This window comes from Thalassophryne amazonica, chromosome 3, assembly GCF_902500255.1.
Source record: "Thalassophryne amazonica chromosome 3, fThaAma1.1, whole genome shotgun sequence".
Lineage (NCBI taxonomy): Eukaryota > Metazoa > Chordata > Actinopteri > Batrachoidiformes > Batrachoididae > Thalassophryne > Thalassophryne amazonica.
In genome coordinates this window covers 71,943,326-71,969,510 of record NC_047105.1, presented here as the reverse complement: position 1 = coordinate 71,969,510, position 26,185 = coordinate 71,943,326, and the positions used below count along the sequence as shown (strand labels likewise).

The 26,185-nt window shown below is 39.6% G+C and overlaps 1 pseudogene; it reads right to left on the bottom strand.

The window, feature by feature from the left end:
• Window positions 1–98: 98 nt before the first annotated feature.
• Window positions 99–24,948, bottom strand: LOC117507790 (annotated as a pseudogene).
• Window positions 24,949–26,185: the final 1,237 nt, after the last annotated feature.

Here is a 26,185-nt window from a genome sequence, read left to right as displayed (position 1 = left end):
TGGCAGGTTCTCAAATAGAATTGGTACTGAACTTTTGATTATTTCCAAAACCAACGCATGGACAGTCAGATAGCACCATTAACATGTCGCATTTCAAAATGGTCATATAAATGGAGTAATTCCAGCCATCCTGTTCATTCAGTTGGCAGCCTTCATTACTGGAACCATTATTAATATATTGGCAGATAAATGCACTCTGAAGTGCCAGTCTAAATGTTTTTTTTCTAGTTTTGTTACCTGTGGTTGGGCAGGTGATGGTGCATCAGAGTTTTGAGTGGGCTGCTGGCTTTGTTCCTGTCGCTGGGGGACAGTAGGAATCGAACCTGTCCCCCACCAGACCCATCTTGTGCTGCTGGACTCTGATGACTTAGAGCTGCCTTTAACCTCTGCAGAGACACACAGGCAAAGCTCCAAGTAGGTCATTTTTAATTTAAAGGGGGAAAGAAAAAAAAATACGATATTAAGCAGGCTTTAGTACATCTGATACAAAGGATAAAATGTTAACATCAATGTTCCTTTACAATTTGCATTGGTAAGACAAAAAATAAGTGCTCTAAGAGCACAATATCCCACGCTAGCAAATGCTACTTACATTCTGATAAGTTAAAGAATTGTACCAAGTTTCCCAAAATTCTTCCTAAAAATGTGAAAGAAGATTTCAAAATGCAGGCACCAACTCAAAAAAGCTGTGTTTGTTTGTTAATCAAGGGCCATAACTCTGCCAAAATGTGTCAATCAATCAATCAATTTTTTTTTTATATAGCGCCAAATCACAACAAACAGTTGCCCCAAGGCGCTTTATATTGTAAGGCAAGGCCATACATCTCATCTTGTGTCATCTTGTACAATATTACAGTAAGTGTATTATCAACTTATAACGTTACATGAAATTCCTACTAAAAGTGTGAGAGGAGTTGATTTAAGAACACTTATTAGCCTATTTGGAAAGGAGGGGGGACAGACACATGGAAATCATCATGACAATCTGCCTTCGGGCCTTCAGCCAATGGAGAATAAGCAAAAAGAAGAAAAAACCTAGTTCTTTTGAGAACTCAACACACACACGCACACACCAAAAATATCTTTGGGTCAGTCCCTTTCACATGACCTTCCCCAACATTTAATGATCTTTATTCAATGTAAAATCAAAACATTTGTGTAAATGGGTCTGTAGTGTCTGACGACTGCTGGCGAGACTCTGACCAAACACATGCACAAAAATGTAACCAGGCTGGTGGATGTAAACACTGCATGTCAGTTAGAGTGATCATCTCACCATCTTTGCCTCAGAATGTAAACTATACCCAGATGGGGAGGACGACCCACTGCTGGCCCCACCAACTGGGGGTCCTGGAATCCCGGGGATGTTAGGCACCATGTTTAGTGGCCTTGCAAGCTTCACACAGAAATAGATAAAAAGCAAAATGGACGAGTTAAAGTAAAATGAAAAAAACAAACAAAAAAAAACACACCAAAAATTCTTGATTTAATATTCTTCAAAGACAACAACTTACAGATATAACAGAGGGCATCTGCACAGGGCTGGGAAGGAGAGGAACGGTCTGTCCATTTGGGAGGGGCCTAACTACTGAGTAAGAGCCTGTTGGAGAGCTGTTGACAAATATTAAGCTGTTGTAAAAGACTGCACTGAACAGACATTTTAATGTGAACATTCCTCACACCCTTTGTCCACGCTACCTCCCCACAAAAAAGCTGAAGTCAACATTGTTTATAAGACAGCAAAGTCACACAACTGTACTGGTTTGAACCACAATGGAAAGTTCTGCAGCAAGGTCATGACTGGAAGAACTTCAAGGTCAACCTTTTCACTGACTGATTTGGATCACATCCCTTGCCATGCAGTCGAGCAGGTTGCTGAGTGGATAAGGAGATGGCCTCCAGTATGTAGACCTGGGTTTTTAATTCTGCTCATGTTGTTCATGGTATCTGTGTCATTGGACAAGACACTTAATCTGCATAGTCTCACTCCACCCAAGCTGTAAATAGGTACTGGTCTTGCTGCATCATATGGCGTCCTGTCTTGGAGGAGTTGCAGACTCTCATTCACTTGACATTATGAATCTGACATAAGCACCAGTACCAACAGGTTTCAGGGCCTATGTGACAGAGGACAGCAGGAGTTGCTGTGCAACAGTAGTCAATGGGTCTCAGTCCCCCAACAGTCAAAGGATATTCTGGCCACTCAGGCCAGAGCCTGGGTTTTAGCTGACAGAGCAGAGAGCCCACCTCCTATGCCAGAAATTGTGAGTTCACTTCCAGAGGGAAGCCAGTAGGAGTCAAAAATCACAAACAACACAGATTAAAACCGCTACAATTTGTGCCAAGACCTGGAAGGCAGTGAGGTTCGGGGGCAGGGAGTGATGGAAGCCAGCAGGAGTCGCTGTGCATATGGTAGTCAACAGGCCTCAGTCAGGCCAGAGCCCAGGTGTCAGAGTGTCCGCCTCCCATGCTTTAGATCATGAGTTCACATCCCAAGGGGAGTGAGTGGGAGAAGTCAACATATGCAACACAATGCAGAGCAAGCAGCTACACCTACATGGCACTTACCTGCCATTTAGAATTTAACATGGCTTTTCCAGAACAAGCCATTTTGAGCACCACCTTGATCATAAAGAAAAATGTGAAGACCATTTGAAAGCTAAGCCTGTGAAATGCCAATAATTAAGGAGGGCTTCTCTGTGCAATGCTGGGGCAAACATGATCAGTGTGACAAAAACAATAATAATGTGCTGAATTAGGATTTGCCCCGTTTGGTACGTGGTAACACTTTGCAATGCAATATGATATAATTACAACCATCAACAAACAAAGAAATTGATGATTTCAGCAGTGATGGGCATTGGATACCGTAGGACATTAACACAAATGTGATGTTTTGCTTTGCTTCTAATTATGTGATCATAACATTCTGAGGAACAGGTCTCCTTCCTTGGCAGGATTATTATTATTATTTTTTTTTTAAATCAAGTATGGGAAATTTAGCGCTGAAATAGTGAAAATGTTGATACATTTATTGGATGTTTTCACAGAGTCCTTGAAAGTAACCAACATATTGCAGTTTACCCCAGCTGTCTGTTGGAGGGCGGTGCTTGTGTGATGACAGATGTTGGAGATGGCAGCGTTGGATGTAGTGGATCGCTGCTCAGGTGAAGAGGCAGAGAGCCTGGACGAATGATGGTTGGTGTGGGAGCAGAGTTGGCCACAAGCTTTGTGATAATTTCCTGTTGAAAAACAATAACATTTATTTTTTCCCAGTAGGAAATTTGTTTTGGCTTCACAAACAGGAAAGGCTTTCATTTTCAGTTCAAGTCCCTATTAAACCACAATAAAGGATTCAAAGATTTAAGTGCACACTTGCAAGCTGACCTAGGATATGGAAGTACACCCTCACCATGAGTGTCAATTAGAATTGTTTTATTAGTCAGGGGAAAAATATCTTTGAAATGGTGTAGCTGTAAGTGCTTCGAGCTACTGCAAAGAAGCAGGCTAGAAGGGGTCTGGGGGAATGCCCCCACCCCTCCCAAATTTTTGGGTTTGATTGAAAATATACCAAAATGCACCTAATTCATTCAAAGTGGGAATAAATCCCTTTGTTTTTAGTTCAGGTGACAGTATTTTCAGAACTGATCTTTCAGTTTTTCTACATTCCCTTGGACTACACTACGCGACAAAAATCCCACTGTCTCCCCTTCACTTTCAACATCCCTTTACTTTCCATAAAAATAAACAAACAAACAAACACCTTCAGCAATGAAAACAAGGAACTTTTCCTGTGGTCCTGATTGAAAACAAGTTGTACAATGTTTTACATAATATTTTAAAAATAAAATGCTTATGTTAAATTCAACTGCAATATGAACAGTATCTATGAATAAAAATAGCCTTTGTTAAAATAATTAGCTAAAGAAAAGAAAGAAATGGACCAAAGTTGCTAACTTCAAATTCATGCAGTTCAAATAGCGTTAAAGTTCCAAGGGCCGTCTTATTACCCGGGGCCAAATGTATGGCCATCGGGTATTGCGAAGGCCTTGCGTCCGTCCGTCTGTCTGTGCTCAGCACAAGTCCAGTCCTATTACTGCCAGGGTCTTCAATTTTCCAGGGAACATTCTTGAGACACAGACCTTTGACAGGTTCAAAGACAGCTAACCTTTGACCTAATTTAAGCGGTCAAAAGGTCACATTTCGTTTCCTATTTTTTACGCTCATACGGAAGCACTGTAAATTACAAAATATCTGCATGGGTGATTTTGTCTTACCCTAGACTCTTTGCTGTTGTCTGACATGGTGGATGATGAGGTCGGACTTTCTGGAGGTGAAGAATCAACCTGTAAAGGTCCCATCGTCTTCATCTTTTACCTCAGATGGTGTCTGCAAAGGTGCAGCCTAAAGTGCAAAAAAAAAAAAAAAAAAAGTAAAAACAAGGGACAAGTCATTTACGACATCAAAATCACTCATGGTGATTATAATTTGCTATCTACAGTATCTAGAGCTTTCTATCAATGGTCAGAGTTGCATACACAACAAAAACACAAAGCCAACTGTTGTTATCTATATTATAATAGCCAAGTGGCCTCTGTGTGGGTGTGTGCATTGTGTGTATGTATGGCTTTGATCACACAAAAACCGAGGAGAGCTAAATTTGCCGTTGGTTATGTTTATTGTATTTAAGGTCAACGATGAACACTGCAACAACAGAACGTGATAGAACAAATGTTGTAAAAATGAGCTATTTTTAGTTAACCAATACAAAATGGATGTTGTGCTGCAATGCACCATGGGAGTTTGGGGTTTTAAATGTTATGTGGTTCATGTTAGTTTTAACTGTGTTGTTAGTGTTATTGATTTTTTTTGTAGTTCAAATTAGTTTAGTCGGTTTAGATAAGTGTTATATTACTGTCACCGTGAGTTAAATGTTACGTTGGCACCATGATTGAAATGTGGCGTGTTTTAAATGTCTTTCACCACTGCCTTTGTTTGTCACATTAAAAGCACCTGCAGACAGCAGAATGCAGAAAAAGAAACAGCTGCACATGTATGCATGCAATTTTAATCATGCACAAACTGGGGAGAGCTGACATTTGGCGTTGGGTCAAGGATGAACTGTGCCAAAACCGAATGTTGATAGGACTAATATCTTTAAAGAAGCTACATATATTAGCTGACAACACGAACAATGGACACTGATATTTGCATTCTGGACTCACACGCCAATCCAGCAGGGGCTGGTAAGGCATCTATAAATTAAAAGCACGAGTATGTGATTTTATTAGTAAGTTCAATGTTAAGTACATAATATAATTGTAAATACGTAAAAATACATGGATGACACACAAGAAAATGAAAACACTTATTTCCACTGTGGTCCATTTAACAATCAAATGACAAAGTCCAAAGTAAAAAATAATAAAAAAAAAAAAAATAATACTTGAATAATAATAACAACTAGAAGCACTCAGAGTGCAAACCTCTGCCAAGCCATGGGTCACTGACGCCATAACATCTACACGCCGTGGAATCAGTGAACCTAAAAAAGTCTAACAATGATGTTTACTCAGTAGTAAAAAAAGTTTTCATCTGCTGTGACTGGATAGCATGTATCCTTAGCGCTTGGCATCACAGTTTATTGTAACTTGCACCTTTCCCAGAAGCTACTGTCATCTGAGCACTGATATTGATATTGCAGTGCTTACAGACAAAAACAAATGAGACAAAATTCCATTTATTATTCAAATAAACTGCAAATATATGAATTTTTTAACATTTTATGAACACTTCTCTAAACAAGGCCATAGGGTCACTGACCCTAAAGAGATTCCCACTTGGCACAGTGATCTATTTCTTTTTGTCTCTTTCTCTAAAATTGTATATAATAATCATTAGATTATTAATATATAAACAAAAATAAATTTAAGAAATTAGCAATTTACAATTTGAAAACAAAATGCACCCAGAACGTGATGACAGCGGTGCAACTGCTTAATGCTAACTTTACATTGAAAATGCCACAGACATGCTAACGCATTAGCATCGGGATCCGGATCGTGATCACCACTAAAATTTAATCACTTGTTCCTCTTGTCATTTCCAACCACTCCACAAAATTTCATCAAAATCCGTTCAAAACTTTGAGTTATCCTGCTGACAGACAGACAAGTAAACAAACAAACCCGACCGAAAACATAACCTCCTTGGCGGAGGTAATTAGTATGTATATGATCACAACAAAGTAGAGAAGCTTGAATCTTCGACTGGACCTGGGTTGCTTGACGTGAGGACGTTTCGCTTCCAATCACAGAAGCTTCCTCAGCTAAAATTCGGCTCTGGTAGTCTGACTTCTGTCTTGACTCTTGTAGAGAAGAATACAACCAGAAGCCAACAAAAGCTGGAGTTTTTTACCTAACCAGACCCCTCCTACCGATGAGGCCGACTGCTATAGGCTAGTGACTAAACAATAGCTCTAATTAGCACCTATTGTGCTCTAGTTAGCACTCTCATAATGATGGGATGGAAGCCCCCTGATGGCTCCCTTGACGACTCTCCTGATGACGTGAATGACTCATTACCATGAACAAAAGACTGAAACTGCTTTTACCTGAGTACCCCATTGTAAACAGGGGACAAAGCGTGTCTGAGACCCGCCCCCCGGTTAAGGCTGGGTTTCAACTGTTTTACAAAGAATGCTTCCTTGACACCTCTCTCAAACCATTTCTTCTCTCTGGCTAAGATTTTAACTTCCTTGTCCTCAAACGTGTGGTTAGTGTCTTTCAGATGGAGATGAACTGCAGACTGAGGTCCACTGGCGACCTCTCCGTGGTGCTAGTATAGCCTCTTGTTTAAAGGTTGCTTAGTCTCACCTATGTAGTGTTGAGGGGAGGCTTCCATCCCATCATTATGAGAGTGCTAACTAGAGCACAATAGGTGCTAATTAGAGCTATTGTTTAGTCACTAGCCTATAGCACTCAGCCTCTCGGTAGGAGGGGTCTGGTTAGGTTAAAAAACTCCAGCTTTTGTTGGCTTCTGGTTTATTCTTCTCTACAGAAGTCAGACTACCAGAGCAAGAATTTTAGCTGAGGAAGCTTCTGTGATTTGAAGCGAAACGTCCTCACGTCAAGCAACTCAGTCCAGTCGAAGATTCAAGCTTCTCTACTATGGAAACCACCTGGACAACTGAGAGCCTACACAGAAACATGATCACAACAACTTAAACAATTTACAAATACATTAAGACAGTAAATTAATATTAAAAATTACATAATTAACAGTAAATAAAAGGGTTGAGCTCCTCTTCTAATAACTGTTGAGGTCTAACGCCTAATTTAATTTAACCTTAACTTAACCAGGTTAGTCCCATTGAGATCGAGATCTCTTTTGCAAGGGAGACCTAGGCAGTTATAAAGTTTCCAATTCACCTAACCTGCATCTCTTTAAATATGGGAAGAAACTGGAGCACCCAGAGGAAACCCATGCAAACACGGGGGGAACATGCAAGCTCCACACAGAAAGGCCACAGATGGGAATGGAACCTATGACCTTCTTACTGTGAGGCAACAGTGGTAACCACTAAGCCACCATGCTGACCAAGGTGCTGTCTAAGGTTCTAAAAACATTCTGGAATCACACACCAGTTCAACTCATTATAGAAACTTTGTACAGTTTATTACCACCCTTGAAAAATGTCAGCTATCTATTTTATTAACACTACCCAATCTCGAGCCTGTGGATCCCAATGGGCAACGCTCTATTTATAATGTTCAAATTTAACAGAATTCTCACCAGGGTTTTTGTCCTCTGGTCATCCTCATGTGCTTTGCAGAACTCCTGCTCAAAGGAGTTGGCCAGCTCATTGAACAGCCCAACTTCCTCACAGTTCTTCAGGAAACGTGTGGGTGTGGGGGTCTGATCTGTCAAAAATCAAAGTTTAGCTTAGAGAGTTGTCAGAAAGTACTATCTCCCTCCTTGTGGACATCACAGAAGATATCCACACACATCAACAGAGCACTGATAACTCTATTACACCTCTACAAACTGATCAACAGTTTCATTCAAGGGAATAAAAGAAAATGCCATTCACCTGCAATGATAACAGAGTCGGTTCGTGCAGGACCGAATTTTAGTGTCATTTCATGCTTGTGTTTGTGGACTGACAGGTGGTCTTCATTCGTAAATCTCTGGAAGAAACAAAACACAGGTTTAATATACCATTAAAAAGGTAGGATTCCACACCTGCGTTATTTTTTTTATAATTAATGACTGTGTATAAATAGTCAATGAGTTTCGTAGCTCTTGTGAGACTTCTGTACATTTCACCCAAGACTGTGCTTATTTTGCTGGCTACTGAGCCATGAGGGAAGCAAAAACATGTCAAAAGATCTGCAAGAGAGTGCAGTCAAATCAGGGAAAGCATATATTGATAGCAAAGATGTGAAAATGCTGGTCAGTAGTGTTCAAAGTCTGATAGATAAGTGGAAATTTACTGGCTCTATTGCTACCAAGCCAGACAGGCAGAGCAGCAAACATTTCAGCCTCAACTACCAGCAAAATTGGACAGGATCATAACAAAATCCCCTAAAAGTACTTCAGCAGAAAGTGGAGTGACTGCTACAGAGGCTACAGCAGAAAAAAAAAAGAAGGTTCTGAAGTGATCTTCTAACCTCCATTTCATTGAGCCACTTTGGGGAGACCTCAAACATCCAGTTCATGTAAGACAATGCAAAACTTTACAAGACCTGGAGGCTTTTGCTCAAGAAAAGTCAGTTCCACCATGTAGGAAGATAAAGGTGCTCATCCACAACTCTCACAAAAGACTGCAAGGTGTCATTGATGCTAAAGAGGCAACACTGTGTAATGGATGGATGGACAGCTTTATTATCGTCATTACAATAACGAGATTGCCACACTCACATTCCACAGACAAACAGCAATTAATCCACAATTATTACTTGTTTACCGTAATAACGGCACACATCAGAATTAAGACAACACATATACACATTTGACATTGTTTATATGCACTAAATTTAAAACAGTCCGTTTTCCAAATTGAGGCAATGTGAGTGTGTGGTAGCTGCTGCAACTGGAGTCACGCCGCCTGCCAGCTTGGGAAGAACGGGGGCCTGCCGCGGGGGGGGGGGGGGGGGGGGGGGGGGCAAGAAGGGAGGTAAAGGGAAAAGCTGGAGCATGCTTCAGTCCATGTGTAAGTCAGTTTATTGTCTTTGTGGGTTGAGATAAGAATGGAGCCGAATACTCTCACCAAGGCCTGAATAAATTCCTCTAGAGGTAAACAGTGGGCAATTTGTCCTTGAGACTAGATAAGCCTGGAGTATTGTAGCTGAGCAGTGAAAAACAACAGTTCCACTTGAACAACCAAATCCCAATTATGAATTAAGAATATTCACCGGCCTCCGAAACCTTTAGCTTCAACTGCAAGGCACGCATCAGCTCCAAGGTGTCATCCAATTAATAATAACAACAAAGCGGATGTAAACTTTTGATCTGGTATAATTTCATTTTCTTAATTGTCATTTTGCTTTGTGACTGCACTATTCTGCAGTGCTTTATGGTTTAATTGAATCCCACTAAATTAAAAAGTGATGTTTGCATCGCTCTGGTTTTTGTAAAATAACGGTGCACATTCACATAAACTTATGAGGCCAACGGAAGCTGCTGTAGGCAAGAAGGCTAACCACTGCACCAACTCACCTGACCAAAAACAGGAATGGGGATTCAAAGCCAAGTCCTCACCTTACATATCTGACATACTGTAGTCTCATATCAGGTAATTGTGATTTAGTGACATTATAAGATATGGCTCTGTGTCTTTATCTTATGCCACCATGTTTATCAGCTAACCTGTTTTGTGTTAAAGTTATGACTATCAAAGATACTACAGGTGTATCTTTATAGGCTGTATACTGACCTGAGAATTCTAACTTCTTATAGCAGTATCAATAAAACTCAATAATGGTAAATAATTTTACTAAAGATATTAATATGATAACTAAACTAAAACAAAAATGTTACCACACCGTGTCCTTGCAAAAAAGCTCAGAAATACAGGTACTATGTCTTAAGTGCAAGTCCTTTGTTAATATCAATGTGCCTCCATTATTTACTACAGATCTTCCAGGTTAGTGTGGTGGTAATCCATTCACAGGGAATGTAAACATGCTGCTAAGTCCAGATCTGACTCTGCAATCAGTAAAACGTGGGTTTAAATAGACCGATAAATGTTTTATTCATGTGAAGGAACAAAAGACGGACTGTTGATACCACTGCCCACGTGAGATTTTTTTTTGGGGGGGGGGGGGGGTCCATGCTTGCGCTGCACAGTGGAAGGACATTCTGTAAAGAAGTAATGGTGCCGGCGTAGTGCATGTAGTAATATCTGGAGGTATGAATTGAACACATACTAATATTCAACTCAATCCAGAAAGTACTCACAGAGCTTCACTTTATCTACATTTTATGACACACCCTTATTTCAAAATGGAGTAAATTTATTTTTTTCCCCTCAAAATTTAAAAAAATGTATTAAAAATAAAAAACTAAGAAAATCACATGTATGTAAATATTCACACCCTTTGTTCAGTACTTTGTTGATGCACCTTTGGTAGCAGTTACAGCTTAAAGTCTTCTTGAATAAGATGCCACAAGCTTGGTGCACCTATCTTTGGGCAGTTTTGCCCATTCCTCTTTGCTGCACCTCTCAAGCTCCAAGTTGGATGGGGAGCGTCATTTTCAGATCTCTCAGAGATGTTCATTCAGATTCAGGTCTGGGCTCTGGCTGGGCCACTGAAGGACATTCACAGAGTTGTCCTGAAGCCACCCCTTTCATATCCTGACTGTGTGCTTAGGGTCATTGTCCTGCTGAAAGATGAACCATCACCCCAGTCTGAGTTCAAGAGTGCTCTGGAGCAGGTTTTCAACCCAGGATGTCTGTACATTTCTGCATTCATCTTTCCCTCAATCCTGACTAGTCTCCCAGTTCCTGCTGCTAAAAAACATCCCCACACCATGATGCTGCCACCACCATGCTTCACCACAGGGATGGTGTCTGATTTCCTCCAAACATGACGCCTGGCATTCACAGCAAAGAGTTCAGTCTTTGTCTCATCAGACCAGATAAAGGTCAGATCTGATAGAGGGACCATCGGGTTCTTGGTCACCTCCCTGACTAAGTCCCTTCTCTCCTGATCACTCAGTTTAGATGGGTGGTCAGCTCTAGAGAGAGTTTCGGTGGGTCCAAACTTCTTCCATTTATGGATGATGGAGGCCACTGTGCTCACTGGGACCTTTAAAAGAGCAAAAATATTTCTGTACCCTTCCCCAGATTTTTGCCTCAAGATAATCCTGTCTCAGAGGTCTACAGACAATTCCTTTGACTTCATGTTTGGTTTATGCTCTGACATACACTGTCAACTGTGGGACCTGATATGGAGACAGGTGTGTGTCTTTCCAAATCATGTCCAATCAACTGATTTTATGCCAGGTGGACTCAAATTAAGCTGTACAAACATCTCAAGAATGATAAATGGACTGCATTTACACTGCTTTACATATCAATGCCTCACATTCACCCTGATGTGAGGGTGCTGCCATGCAAGGCACCCACTACACACGGGAGCAACTAGGGGATTAAGGACCTTGCGCAAGGGCCCTTAGTGAATTTCGGTCAGGCTGGGATTTGAACAGAGAATCCCTGGTCTCAAGCCCAATGCTTTAACCACTAGATGATCAATGGAAAACTTATGTACATGATTTCTTAGTTTTTGACATTGTCATTAGGGGTATTGTGTATAGCTGAAGACAGCTAGTTGCTGGATGAAATTCTCGCACTCACACAGTATCATGTGGTTCAGAATCTTATTGTCATATGGGGATGATCTGATTCATAAATAACAATAAACCACTTCAGTTTGAAAGCTTTAATATCTCAGGTAACAAACAACGTGAATGTATTTTAATTTTTTAATCCTTTGCTTGGTAAATAGTACCTTGGTAATAGCATTTAGAGCATAGAGGTGCTTTGGTGCGGCAGGGTGGGGTGTCACTAGATGATTTTTTTATTATTATTCTAATGGATGAGCTGCTGTAGCACTTTGCCTTTTTTAAATACCAATGGAAGCCATTTTGTGCAACTTCATAGGCAGAAGAGACTAGGAAAAATAGTCTGAAAAAGATTCTGCTTGGTTGCCCATAAATTGAAAGAGAATAAAAATAATTAAAATAAACTTCCATGCAAGTATCAATCTGGCTTTTGTATTGTTGAATTTGTATTGCATGCTTTAGCATACTTAAAAAAATTTTCATACTAATACATTTTGAGCCGTTATCTCAACAAAAATGTCTTTATAACATCTTTTCACATATCTGCTCCACTATTAAGTGTCATGTTGTTACCATGAGTGAAATGTGTATTGCTTTTAATGTTTTCTGCCACCATCACTGTTTGTCAAATTAAAAGCACCTGCTTACAGCAGACTGCAGAAAAGACAAAAAGCTGTGTGTGCGCGCATGCACGTGTGTGTGCAATTTTGATCATCTATAAATTGTGGTGAGCTGACACTTGCCATTTGGTATGCTTACGTATTTTGGGTCAAGGATGAATGGCGCCAAAACCAAATGTTGATAGGATTACTATTTTTAGAGGAGCTACATATATTCGCTAAAAGCACTGAACAATGGACATTGATGTTTACATTCTGGACTCACATGCCAATCTAGCAGGGGGCGGTAAATCATCTATATATTAAAAGCACGAGTGCGTGCGTGATTTTATTTAGTAAGTTCAACATAAGTACATAATATCATTGTAAATACACAAGAAAGTTAAAATGCTTATTTGTGGGCCATTTAAAAAAACAAATGACAAAACAGAAGTAAAAATAAAATCGTAATAGTGTGTATATGATAAGAACCTAAACAATTTCTAAATACATTAAAGACAGTAAATTAACATTAAAAAAATTACGTAATTAACAGGAAATAAAAGGGTTGAGTTCTTCAAAAAACTGTTGAGGTCTAAGGTTCTAAAAACATTCTGGACTCTCACACCATTCCAACTCATTATAGAAACTTCGCACAATTTATTACAATCTGGAGCCCATGGATCCCCATGGGTAACACAGTAGTTTATATTAATGGAATGAATGTTTAAAGTGTAAATGTGTACTTATATAAAAATAATTACTGTTTGCTTGATATAGATTCTTTGTTGTATGTTTATGAAAAATTGTCCCAAGGACAAATGTCGCTTTTTTGTCCAACCCCCCCCCCCCCACACACACACACACACACACACACACACATTTGAAGGCATGCCTAGAAAATACACCATTTTTTCCCAGGAATGTTTGACTCAACAATGGGCCAGCACTGAGGAACAATAAACAAGAAAAAGTAGTTCCAACAACACTGTTACAAAATAAACACTATAGCAGTTTTAGGCTTCAGCATAGGGCCAATTACCCAATTCATGGCAAAAGCCACAAATCCTCTGAAAACAAGTATTGAGCTGAAATTGTGACCTTGGCCTGCAATCTTGTTTTTCAACCAAATCAATTTATTCTTCGATTACCCTCAATCATCTCACCAAGATAGATTAAAATGAAATCCCTTCAAGTTATTTTGTTCACACACGCACTGAAGCCAATACCCCAGCACCTGCTACTACGCATGGGCGCAAATGATGGCCGGTTGAAAAGCTAAGCTGAAAAGGAAAGCAAATTGGATTCAAACTTATCTGAATATAAAATTAACAGAACACAAAATTAAACCTAACGCTAACTGAACAAAAAATAGATAAAGCTATCAAACTGAATAGAAAGGTAACAGAACATAAAAACTAACTGAATAGGCAACATTTCAGCCAATTAAAGACTCAAATACGCACTTTTGTTTCCTCTTGTAATAATTCCAGGGATTGATGTACTGTTGACAGACTCAAAGTGAGACTGCAAGGCAGAAATACAGAAACCATACCTGCCCGCATCCAGGGCAGTGCAAACAAAAGGTCGATCATCCCCCATCTCAGTCAGGTAATTCTGAAAACAAAGCAAAAGCAAGTGGATTTATATTTGTTGTAATCAGGTAATAAGTATATGGACAGTAGCAATTCTGTCTCTGTACATCAATAAAGGTGCATTAAATACACAACTCCAATTCCAATGAAGTTGGGATGTTGTGTAAAGTGTAAATAAAAACAGAATACAATGATTTGCAAATCCTCTTCAACCTATATTCAATTGAATACACCATAAAGACAAGATATTTAATGTTCAAAATGATAGACTTTATTGTTTTTGTGCAAATATTGACTCATTTTGAAATGGATGCCTGCAACACGTTTCAAAAAAGCTGGGACAGGGGTATGTTTACCACTGTGTTACATCACCTTTCCTTCTGTGTTTTGTACAGTAGCACTACCTCTACCCTTAGTGGCATGAAATTTGGGGTTCCACAGGAGTCCATCTTAGGACCACTGCTTTTCTCCCTTTATATAGCACCCCTTGGGCACATATTGCGGTGTTTTGGGATTAGCTTTCACTACTATGCTGATGATACTCAGTTATACATGCCGATAACTGCTGGTAATTTCATCCATATAAAATCCTTAGAAGACTGCCTTGCATCAGTGAGAAGTTGGATGTCTAGAAACTTCCTACTTTTAAACTCTGATAAGACTGAAATGATGCTTCTTGGTCCAGTGAGACATTGGCATCAATTTGACCAGTTAACGCTGAGCCTAGGCTCGTGTGTCATACATCACACTGACAAAGTGAGGAACCTTGGGGTAATTTTTGATCCTACATTGTCCTTTGACCTCCACATCAGAAATATTACGAGGACTGCTTTGTTCCATCTGCGAAATATAGCGAAGATTCGTCCCATCCTGTCTATGGCTGACACTGAGACCTTGATCCATGCATTTATCTCCTCTAGAATGGACTACTACAATGTTCTATTTTCTGGTTTACCGCAGTCCAGCATTAGGGCTCTTCAATTGGTTCAAAATGCTGCAGCCAGACTTTTGACATGAAGGAGAAAGTTTGACCACATTACACCCATTTTGGCATCCCTTCACTGGCTTCCTGTCCCAGTGAGATTAGATTTTAAGGTTCTGCTGCTAGTCTATAAAATTGTTTACGGACTGGCACCTCCCTACCTAGCTGACCTAATTAAACCTTATGTACCGGCCCGGGATTTGCGTTCTCAGGGTGCAGGGCTACTTTGTGTCTGTGGGGTAAATAAGACGTCTGTGGGTCATAAAGCTTTCTCTTATTGTGCCCCTGTTCTGTGGAATAATCTCCCTGCGCATGGCTAGCATACTGACATAGTATAGTTCTATGCTTTTTACTCTTAATTCATTTTATTAGGAAATGGAGCGTGCCGTGGCCTCAACTTTACCTAAATACTGGGTCTTTTAGTGAAGCTTAGGGCTAGTGGCTGGTGATTACCTAAGTATTTCCTGTTTTTCTTGTTGTTTAATGCTAGCAAATTATACTGTATTTCTTGTCTTTCTGGTGCCTGAATCTGTTTAAGGTGCAGCTCCATCCAGAGATGGGTGTGGTATATGAATTTACCTTGAATCCACCGTCGACACTACACCTCGTAGACAAAGTTGTCGTCTTGCACGGCAGTCAATACGGGGGCAGGAAGTCTGCGCTGACTTATGCGAAGCCCCCTCCTCTTCCTGAATAACGGATCAATCTGACTCTTGAAGTCATTTACTGATGTGGCACACGTGGCTCTGTCTGGTAAACTGTTCCACTCTTCTACAATGCATTGTGTGAAAAAGTACTTTCTAAGAAGGAGCTTAGACCTTTCCTTGAACATTTTGTGACAGTGACCCCTAGTACCTTGGCACGCTCTCCTAAATTCAAACAAGACATCTAGATCTATGTCTTCCAGCCCATTCACAATCTTGAACACTTAAATAAGGTCTGCTCTATGTCTCCTCATTTCTAATGATATCAGGACTGTCTCTTTCAGTCTGGTATAGTCCTTTTCCTGGAGGTTACTTATCTTTGTGACTCTGCGCTGCACTTTCTGTATGTTATCTATGTCCTTCTGAAAGTAAGGTATCCATGCCCGCACACAATACTCCAAATGCAGCCTGACCAGTGACTTATAAAGTCTGCGCATGTTCCCCTTGCTTTTGTCTTCGTAGATCCTCCGTATTATACTGAGTACACTGTTTGCAGTCTTCACAATGGCTGCCACGTTTGCTGGGACTGAGACTCTCATCTATGAGGACTCCCAAATCTTTCTCCTCTTCTGCACACTCTATCAAGTCATTGCACATAAAATAATCATATCTGGGGTTGCCATGACCCATGTGAATACATTTACATTTCCCACTGTTGAAGAGCATCTGCCATTTAAGGCTCCAGTCATAGAGCTTGTGTAGGTCCTCCTGCAGGGTGAAGGCCTGTTCTACAGTGGCAACATTTCTGAAAATTTTTATGTCAGCAAACTTTAGTAGGTCACTGGTTACTCCCTCATCAATATCATTGTTGTAAATGATGAAGAGGGTCGGCCCTAGCACCGAGCCTTGTGGGACACCACTGGATACATCAGCCCAGTCTGAGGACTAACCGTACACCACAACCCTCTGCTTTCTACCAGTCAGGAAGGCTCCATTCCAATTTGTAACCATTTCACCAATGCCATGCGCTCTCAACTTGCTCAACAGTCTCAAAAGCCTTACTAAAATCTAAGTAAAGGATGTCCACTGGGGAACCTGAGTCTACAGCTTTGGCGATTTTCTCCAAGAATACCAGTAAATTAGGAAGACATGACAGGCCCTGTCAAAACCCATGTTGGGAGTCCCTGATAAGCTTATGCTTCTTCAAGTGAGCTAATGGCATCCTTAATGATGGACTCAAATACCTTGCTCAGGACAGCAGTGAGACTGACAGGTATGTAATTACCAGGCTGGGATCTAGCACCTTTTTTGAAAGGGGAGTGATGTGGGCATTTCTCCAATCATACATAACTGAACTGTCCACCAAACCTTTCTTGAAAAATCATACTAACTGGTTCCGAAATTACCTCAGCCACCTCCTTCAGGACCACAGGGTACAAACTGTCCACACCTGGAGCTTTGTCTGGTTTCAACTTCAGTAACTTTTTCAGTATAATCTCTGGTGACATGTCAACATTCTTGAAAGATTCATCTTCAATGCCGTGAAACATCTGCTTCGGCTAGGGCAAGTTCTCCAAAACCTTGTTGGTGAAGACCAATGAGAAAAAGACATTGAGCATTTGTGCTGGAGACCCTCCTGTCCTGTGCACCAATAGCATTTCCTGTATATTAGTTTTGTGAAATGTTCTGTAATTTGTGTCTGTAGCATGGGCCAAGCAGGGGGTCACCCCTTTGAGTCTGGTCTGCTTGAGGTTTGTTCCTCAGAGGGAGTTTTTCCTTACCACTGCTGCTCTGGGGGTTAGTAAGGTTAGACCTTACTTGTGTGAAGCGCCTTGAGGTAACTCTGTTGTGATTTGGTGCTATATAAGTGAAAATAAATTGAAATTGAATTCTAACAACACTCAATAAGTGTTTGGGAACTGAGGACACTAATTGTTGAAGCTTTGTAGGTGGAATTCTTTCCCATTCTTGCTTGATTTAGGACTTCAGTTGTTCAACAGTCAGGGGTAACATACCACTGTCCCAGCTTTTTCTGAAACATAGCAGGCATCCATTTCAACATTAGCAAATATCTGCACAAAAACAATAAAGTTTATCAGTTTGAACATTAAATATCTTGTATTTATGATGTATTCAATTGAATATAGGTTGAAGAGGCTTTGCAAATCATTTTGTTCCGATTTTATTTACATTTTACACAACATCCCAACTTCATTGGAATTGGGATTGTAGAATAGGGTCAATGACATGACATGCATATCTTTGTGTCCAAGTCCATTATTTAAAAAATGAATAAATAAATCTATTTATGACATCTATCACTTTAATCTATAAAACCAATTTATTTTAATTCATTTTTCATTAAGTTCAAATAGTAATATTCTTCTATGTTTTGGCCTCTCAGACCTCCAAGATGTCAGGTGTTGCAACTGTCCGAACAAGAGAGCAGACTAAGAAAACTAATAAAAATGTTATTTTGACAATGATAAAGTCAAAATAAAACACTATGGCATTGTTTTGTGTTTAAAATCTTTTTGATTATGTTTTTATTTCTAATATCATTTGTTTTCAAAGCTGTAAAAAAAATCTTTCAAATTTTTATCCAACAATTTACATTTCCTAAATATCAGGGTGGCGCAACCATAAACCTATGACTTTTATTTTGAAGTGAAGAGACAACAGCTGTAAAGAGGATATTCCATCAGCCAGAGGACCCTAAGTGACTGTATGGACAAGCTAAAATTTTTGCAGATCTCTGTCAAATAGTAATAAAAATAACTACTTTCAACTCATACGTATGCTGGTACACTTTTTATGTCAGGTGGTACAACCAATGTAAAACTCATGAAATTATATTTTATCATAAAACTCTTAATTTTTTTAAAAAATTGGTCCATTTGAACGTCATGCTGTTGGTAGAAGCTAATGCTAGCATCCAAACAGAAGCCTGTTTATTTGAGATTAGCTGCAATAGTCAGGTGGTGCAACCAGCTAGTCTGTAAGGAATGTTACTATATAATGCTATTCAAAGCTCCAAGATCATCCATGAAACCATAAAAATATTTTGTAGTTTTAAATTTAAAGATATTATACACTTTAAAACATTTCAAATTATAATTTGTACATTTTAGATGCCACTATCAAGTAAAGAAAAGTCGGCACGACACAGGGCGCATATTAATAATGATCCGGCTGCAAGGGAAGCATATCTTGCAAAAAGAAAAGAGAGGTAATGCATCTATACATAGTCCATTTTACATTTATTATTATATTACAACTTCCACATCCTTAAATGGAAATTTGTCAGTTTATCAGGTCTTGTGTTTTATAGCTATCAAAGGAGGAAGAGAGAAGGGAAAATTGTGAAGCCCCCCATCGGCCAACTCTCTAAGGAAGAACAGAAAAAAATAGGCAACAGTGGAGGGAAGATCAAAAAAAGCACCGGGACAGAAAAAGAGCCATTGAGGAAATATTGAATTTTACACCCAAGTCAATTGAACCCTCAGAAGAACTTGAACCTAACTCTCCCAACAAGAACAATGTTGAACCTAACTCTCCCAACAATGTGAGAATGCAATTAACTGTGCATCACATAGCTCTATTTAAGAACACTTAAATAGAGACCTATGACTAGAACATATGTTGCTATTATAAATGATTTTTTGTTCAGCATATTTCATATTATAACAAATGTCAGGTGGTACAACCAATATTAAACAAAAAAAATTATATGTTAAAGTGACTTTGGTTTTTAAATGTGATGCATGTAGTTATTATACTAAATATCTGGATTTGTGTATTTGTGTTTTTATTTTTCTGTCTTTAAAGGCAAAATTGAATGTTAACTTGGCTCAAAACCTGACATACAGAATGCTAAAATCGTAAATTATTGAACAGAAGAACACAATGATAAAATAATAACTTGTTACCTCGTGTAGACACGCCAAGGAATAGTTGCAAAAAATTTAATCTTACAATAAAGATTAGGAATGTATACAGATTTTTATAAATATTTGGATGTGCCACCTGACATTTTTTTGTCATGCAGTTCAAAATACTGTTTCAAAATGAGTTAACAGTTAAAAATGTTATTCAGTAAATGAGATTTATTAAAACACATTTTTCTGGACTCAAAAATATGTTTTACATCTATATTGAAAATACTTTATAAAAATACCTTTTTTGAAGCCTAATTTGTCAATGACCCAATATCATGAAAAGGTTGATTTCAGTAATTCCATTCAAAAAGTGAAACTTGTATATTATATTCATTCATTACACACAGACTGATATATTTCAAGTGTTTATTTCTTTTCATTTGATGATTATAACTAACAACTGAGAATCCCAAATTCAGCATCTCAGAAAATTAGAATAGTAGAGAAGCTTGAATCTTCGACTGGACTGGGTTGCTTGATGTGAGGACGTTTCGCTTCAAATCACAGAAGCTTCCTCAGCTAAAATTCTTGCTCTGGTAGTCTGACTTCTGTCTTGACTCTTGTAGAGAAGAATAAACCAGAAGCCAACAAAAGCTGGAGTTTTTAACCTAACCAGACCCCTCCTACCGAGAGGCCGACTGCTATAGGCTAGTGACTAAACAATAGCTCTATTTACAAAGAATGCTTCCTTCCAAGGAAGCATTCTTTGTAAAACAGTTGAAACCCAGCCTCAACCGGGGGGCGGGTCTCAGACACACTTTGTCCCATTTATCAATCAATCAATTTTATTTATATAGCGCCAAATCACAACAAACAGTTGCCCCAAGGCGCAGTGGGGTACTCAGGTCAAAGCAGTTTCAGTCTTTTGTTCATGGTAATGAGTCATTCACGTCATCAGGAGAGTCGACAAGGGAGCCATCAGGGGAGGTTTCCATCCCATCATTAGGAGAGTGCTAACTAGAGCACAATAGGTGCTAATCAGAGCTATTGTTTAGTCACTAGCCTATAGCAGTCGGCCTCTCGGTAGGAGGGATCTGGTTAGGTTAAAAACTCCAGCTTTTGTTGGCTTCTGGTTTATTCTTCTCTACAAGAGTCAAGACAGAAGTCAGACTACCAGAGCAAGAATTTTAGCTGAGGAAGCTTCTGTGATTTGAAGCGAAACGTCCTCACGTCAAGCAACCCAGTCCAGTCGAAGATTCAAGCTTCTCTACTATGGAAACCACCTGGACAACTGAGAGCCTACACAGAAAATTAGAATATTACTTAAGACCAATACACACACACACACACACACACACACACCACACACACACACACCACACACACACACACACACACACACACACACACACACACACACACACACACCACACACACACACACACACACCACACACAAAGATTTTTAGAAATGCTGGCCAACTGAAAAGTATGAACATGAAAAGTATGAGCATGTACAGCACTGAAGACGTAGTTGGGGCTCCTTTTGCCTGAATTACTGCAGGCAATGCGGCGTGGCATGGAGTAGATCAGTCTGTGGCACTGCTCAGGTGGTATGAGAGCCCAGGTTGCTCAGATAGTGGCCTTCAGCTCTTCTGCATTGTTGAGTCTGGTGTCGCATCTTTCTCTTCACATACCCCATAGATTTTTCTATGGGGTTAAGGTCAGGCGAGTTTGCTGGCCAATTAAGAACAGGGATACCATGGTCCCTAAACTAGGTACTGGTAGCTTTTGGTACTGTGTGCAGGTGCCAAGTCCTATTGGAAAATGAAATCTGCATCTCCATCAAGTTGGTCAGCAGCAGGAAGCATGAAGTGCTCTACAACTTCCTGGTAGATGGCTGCATTGACCTTGGACCTCAGAAAACACAGTGGACAAACACAAGCAGATGACATGGCACCCCAAACCATCACTGACTGTGAAACTTTACACTGGACCCCAAGCAACGTGGATTCTGTGCCTGTGCGCTCTTCCTCCAGACTCTGGGACCTTGACTTCCAAAGGAAATGCCAAATTTACTTTCATCAGAGAACATAACTTTGGACCACTCAGCATCAGTCCAGTCCTTTTTGTCTTTAACCCAGGCAAGACGTAAGGCAGCAGTCTTCCCATGATTGTGTAGCCTACAGAACTAGACTGAGAGACCAGTTAAAGGCTTTGGCAGGTATTTTGAGTTATAGCTGATTAGCGTTGTGACACCAGGTGTCTTCAATATTGAACTTTTTCACAATATTCTAATTTTCTGAGATACTGAATTTGGGATTTTCATTAGTTGTCAGTTATAATCATCAAATTAAAGAAATAAACACTTGAAATGCATCAGTCTGTGTGGAATGAATGTATACATTATACAAGTTTCACTTTTTGAATGGAATTACTGAAATAAAATCAACTTTTCATGATTATTCTCATTATATGACCAGCACCACACCACACACACTATATATATATATATATATATATATATATATATATATATATATATATATATATATATATATATAAAATGTAAGTGTGCTTTCTTTTTTGTCAGTTATTTCATAAAGTGAAAATTTTATATATTCTTGACCAAGGTTTCCCAAAATGGGGCTGGGTTCCAGACGAACCTTTTAAGTCAGCCCACTGTACCAACTTACTAAAATGTTAGGAGCACAAGTAGAAATTTTAGGGGTTGCAACTTGAAATTGTACTGCAACACAATTATTCAATTTTCCCCCACTTTAACAACATTACTAACAAGAGTCATCAGGACTCATGTCCCCGGCCCCCACAAATCAGTAATACAAGTGTGGGGAGAATCACCCAAGTACATGCTTGCTAAATATGAATGAAATTGGTCAAATGGTTCTTGAAATATTGCACTAACAATGGTGGCAATGACAATATCTTTAAATTGACTATTCGACTGGTGTCAGGGGATCAACTAACTACACCCTTATGATGAATATGAATGAAATTGGTCAACTGGTTCTTGAGATATCGTGACATCAAGGGTGGCAATGACAATATCTTGAATATCTTGCTGTGACCTTGAAATTGACCCCAAGGTCATCATAATCAACTGATGCCAGGGAACCACTCAAATACACCCTTATGTTAAATATGAACGAAATTGGTCAACTGGTTCTTGAGATACCAAAGTCAAATTAAACTTTATTGTCAATCAGACCATGTCACAGTAACTAGAGGATCAAAATTGCATTTCATCAAACTCCAATGTGAAAGTACTAATTTAACAACATAAAATATAATCATGCACACAGACAATCAATAAATAAGAAAATGAAGCAACAAAGACAGACCGTGGGCATACATAGAGTGGTTTGAAAAAGTATTCAGCTCTTGGTATTTCATGCATTTTATTTGTTATGGCATTTCAAATACAAAAGTAAATCAGGCTTCTCAATATAAAAATTTATAAAATTATTTTCCTTAGACTCAAACTGAAAGCAAATCTCTACAACTTGATATAATTAATTAAAATATAAAAGCCAAGATGATGGGTTACATAAGTAATCAGCCCCTTTGGTATACTACCTGTAAATAATCAGTTTGTCAGTTTTCTTCAGACAAGTCAGGAGATGGAACATGAACATTTCCAAGTCACTGAATAATTGTCTTGAACATTATTTACATCAGTTATGAAATACAACAATATGGCACTCCATGGTAAATCTGTGTGGCGTAGACAGTTCTCAAAAACTGAGTGACTGTCCAAGATACGAGAACAGTGAGGAAAGCCACCAAGACACCCAGAGAACCCAGAAGAAGTTTTAGGCTTCTGTGGCTGTGACTTAAGAAATTGTGCACAGTGCAAATTCTGCGTTTTGCATCTCCAGTTATACAGCTTCATGGTGAAGTGGTATAGAGGAGGGTCTTCTTTCACTAAAACATCAAATCTATGGTTGCATCTCAGATGTCCCTTCTGGCAAACTGTAGGTGACTTTCAGGTCTTCTTTTTAAGAAAACCCTCCTCTGCCTCCACGTCATCATGAAGCTGTGTACTGGGGATATAAAATCCAAAACTTGCACTGTGCACAATTTCTCCAATCCAATCATTTGTCCCCTAAATTTCATAGGGGACAAATAATTTTGTCATATGTATATATACACACGAGGGGTGATTGATTGTAGCATGCCCTGGTAACACACATTGCCAGATCATCCATGTATGAGCACAACTGCTTCAGATGGCAATATAACAAAAAGACAGGTGGATGAGCTGGAGATGGCAGAGCTGAAGATGCAGCAACTTTGCCTTCTGAGTGACCAGGATGGACAATTAGGAAAGAGCATATCGAAGGATTAGTGCATTTAGGACATTTTAGAGACAAGGTCGGACAGGTGATATTGAGAAGCTTTTGTGCAGAGGAGGGTGACAGGGTACACCCAGAAGAAGAATAGTGAGAATGGAGCCATGAGTGAGGAAGAATAAAGGACAGCAAAGACGACGTTTATAGATGTGGTGACTGAGGACATGCAGGAGGTTTGTGTATCAGAAGATGCAGAGAACATGGTGAGGTGGAGCCAGATGATCTGTTGTGGCGACCCCTAACGGTAACAGTCGAAAGATCATTATTAACCCATAGCATCAGTGTCATAAGATAAATACCATCTATCCGTTCTGAACAATGTTAGATTCACTATGTGTAAGTGCACCCCTGTCAAACCGGAAAAAGAAGCTAACGCAAAACAATTCCAGGTACTTCTAAGCAAGAAGGCCAAAAGGGTTATTAGCATAACCTGCGGGTACATTCGCCTGGTACGCTGTCAGATAATCCTGCACGAACACTGAACGAGAAAGATGAGGAAGCAAAGATAAAGCCAGCTAATCTAATTTTACTGCGAAACTACATCAAGCATTTGCTGAGGTTAGTCTCGGGCGTTGTGGCTGTCGTTATGTAGTTAGCCAGCTGACTCAATGTTATGTGCTTTAGCCTGTGGAGTTCCGACTCTACTGGGCCTCTACCCTCATCAAAGCAAACACCCAAAACATATTTGTCCCACATGCTTACAGCCATTTTGCCTGTCATGCCAACGCGGACTCGACACTCCTGAAACTAAGACATTCTGGCATTTTAGTTAGCTAAAGGCAGCTTTGCGTTAACTAGCTTAGCTTTTAAATTCACACTCACAGCGCCACCTCAGGAGCTGTGCTCATGCGCTAAAACCCAACCGTAGGTCAGTCTATGTTCTGTGAACACTGATGAAATACTGACAGGGGGAAGTGACTGCAAGCTCACCGACACGTTGAAGCCGCCTCTTCTCTCCCCTCTCCCAGTGCTCCCTGCTCCGGACGCTGCTGCTCCTCTTTAGACCACTGTTGACATATCCATTCAGAATATCCCGCGAGAATTGAAATCCTCGCGGTCTTACGTGACATCTCAGCAGGGAACAAGAACACTTTACATTTTAAGTGTCATTAAATAAGTACATTACCGCCAAAATAAAAGCTATATATATATATATATATATATATATATATATATATATATATATATATATATATAAACAGCATTGTATAATTCCCTTCTATTTGCATAACTCATTGTAGAGCAAGTGGCTCTGTTGGATAGCTGGACTTCCAGGTACATGCTCACACTACTGGTGTGCCTTTTGGGCACAGTTGAAAGAGTCTCATCCCAGTCCACCCAACTGTAAATACAACAAAAGTCCCACATACTCTGAAGAGGCAGTTGACATATGTGCAAAAACTTGAATTCAAACTTCAACACTCAAAAATTTGATCCAAAGCAAGTTATTTCCCCACAGTAAAAATAGTTTCACATCATGTCACACCATTAAAATCAAATGTTTCATCACTGCAAATCTGTAAAACTTTACACAATCTTCTTAAAGATTAAGAGCTTTAAAGATTAGTAGTACATCTTACATTAAGCCGCAAGTGCTGTAGAAGCAGCTCTTGAACACATTTCAACTGTGAAATTTAGTAATAGACCATTTTACAATTGCTACATTTTAAGTGTCATTAAATAAGTACATTACCACCAAAATAAGAGCTATATTCATACAAAGCAGCTCTGAATGGTTGTTTCAAGGTCCCCACAATGAACCTAGTGAGTAGATTTCATGATGTTCAGTTCAAAATGACAGTGAACAAGCTTTGTGACAGTGAAAAGCCAGAAGGGGATAGCTCACTGGTCTTGTTTTGTGAGACAGACAACAAAGCATCAAATCCCTGATATGTCATGGTTTCAACACCAGAACACTGGTGTGTGCCCACAGAGTAAAGCACGCATATAACAGATTCAGGTGGACCAGCAAATTTTGTCTGTTATAATGAAAATCCGTTAAATATATCATACATTTGGCTCCATCCAGAGATGGGAGTGGGTGTCTTTTTCTGCAGGCCTCGCATCCTGTGCGCCAGCATGGACTCCCAAAATTTCTTGTATATCCGTAATGTCAATTGTGTCAGTAGCATGGCCCAAGCAGAGGGTCACCCCTTTGACTCTGGTCTGCTTGAGGTTCTTCCTCAAATCATCAGAGGGAGTTTTTCCTTACCACTGTCACCTGTGTGCTTGCTATAGGGGCTGGTAAGGTTAATCCTTACTTGCGTG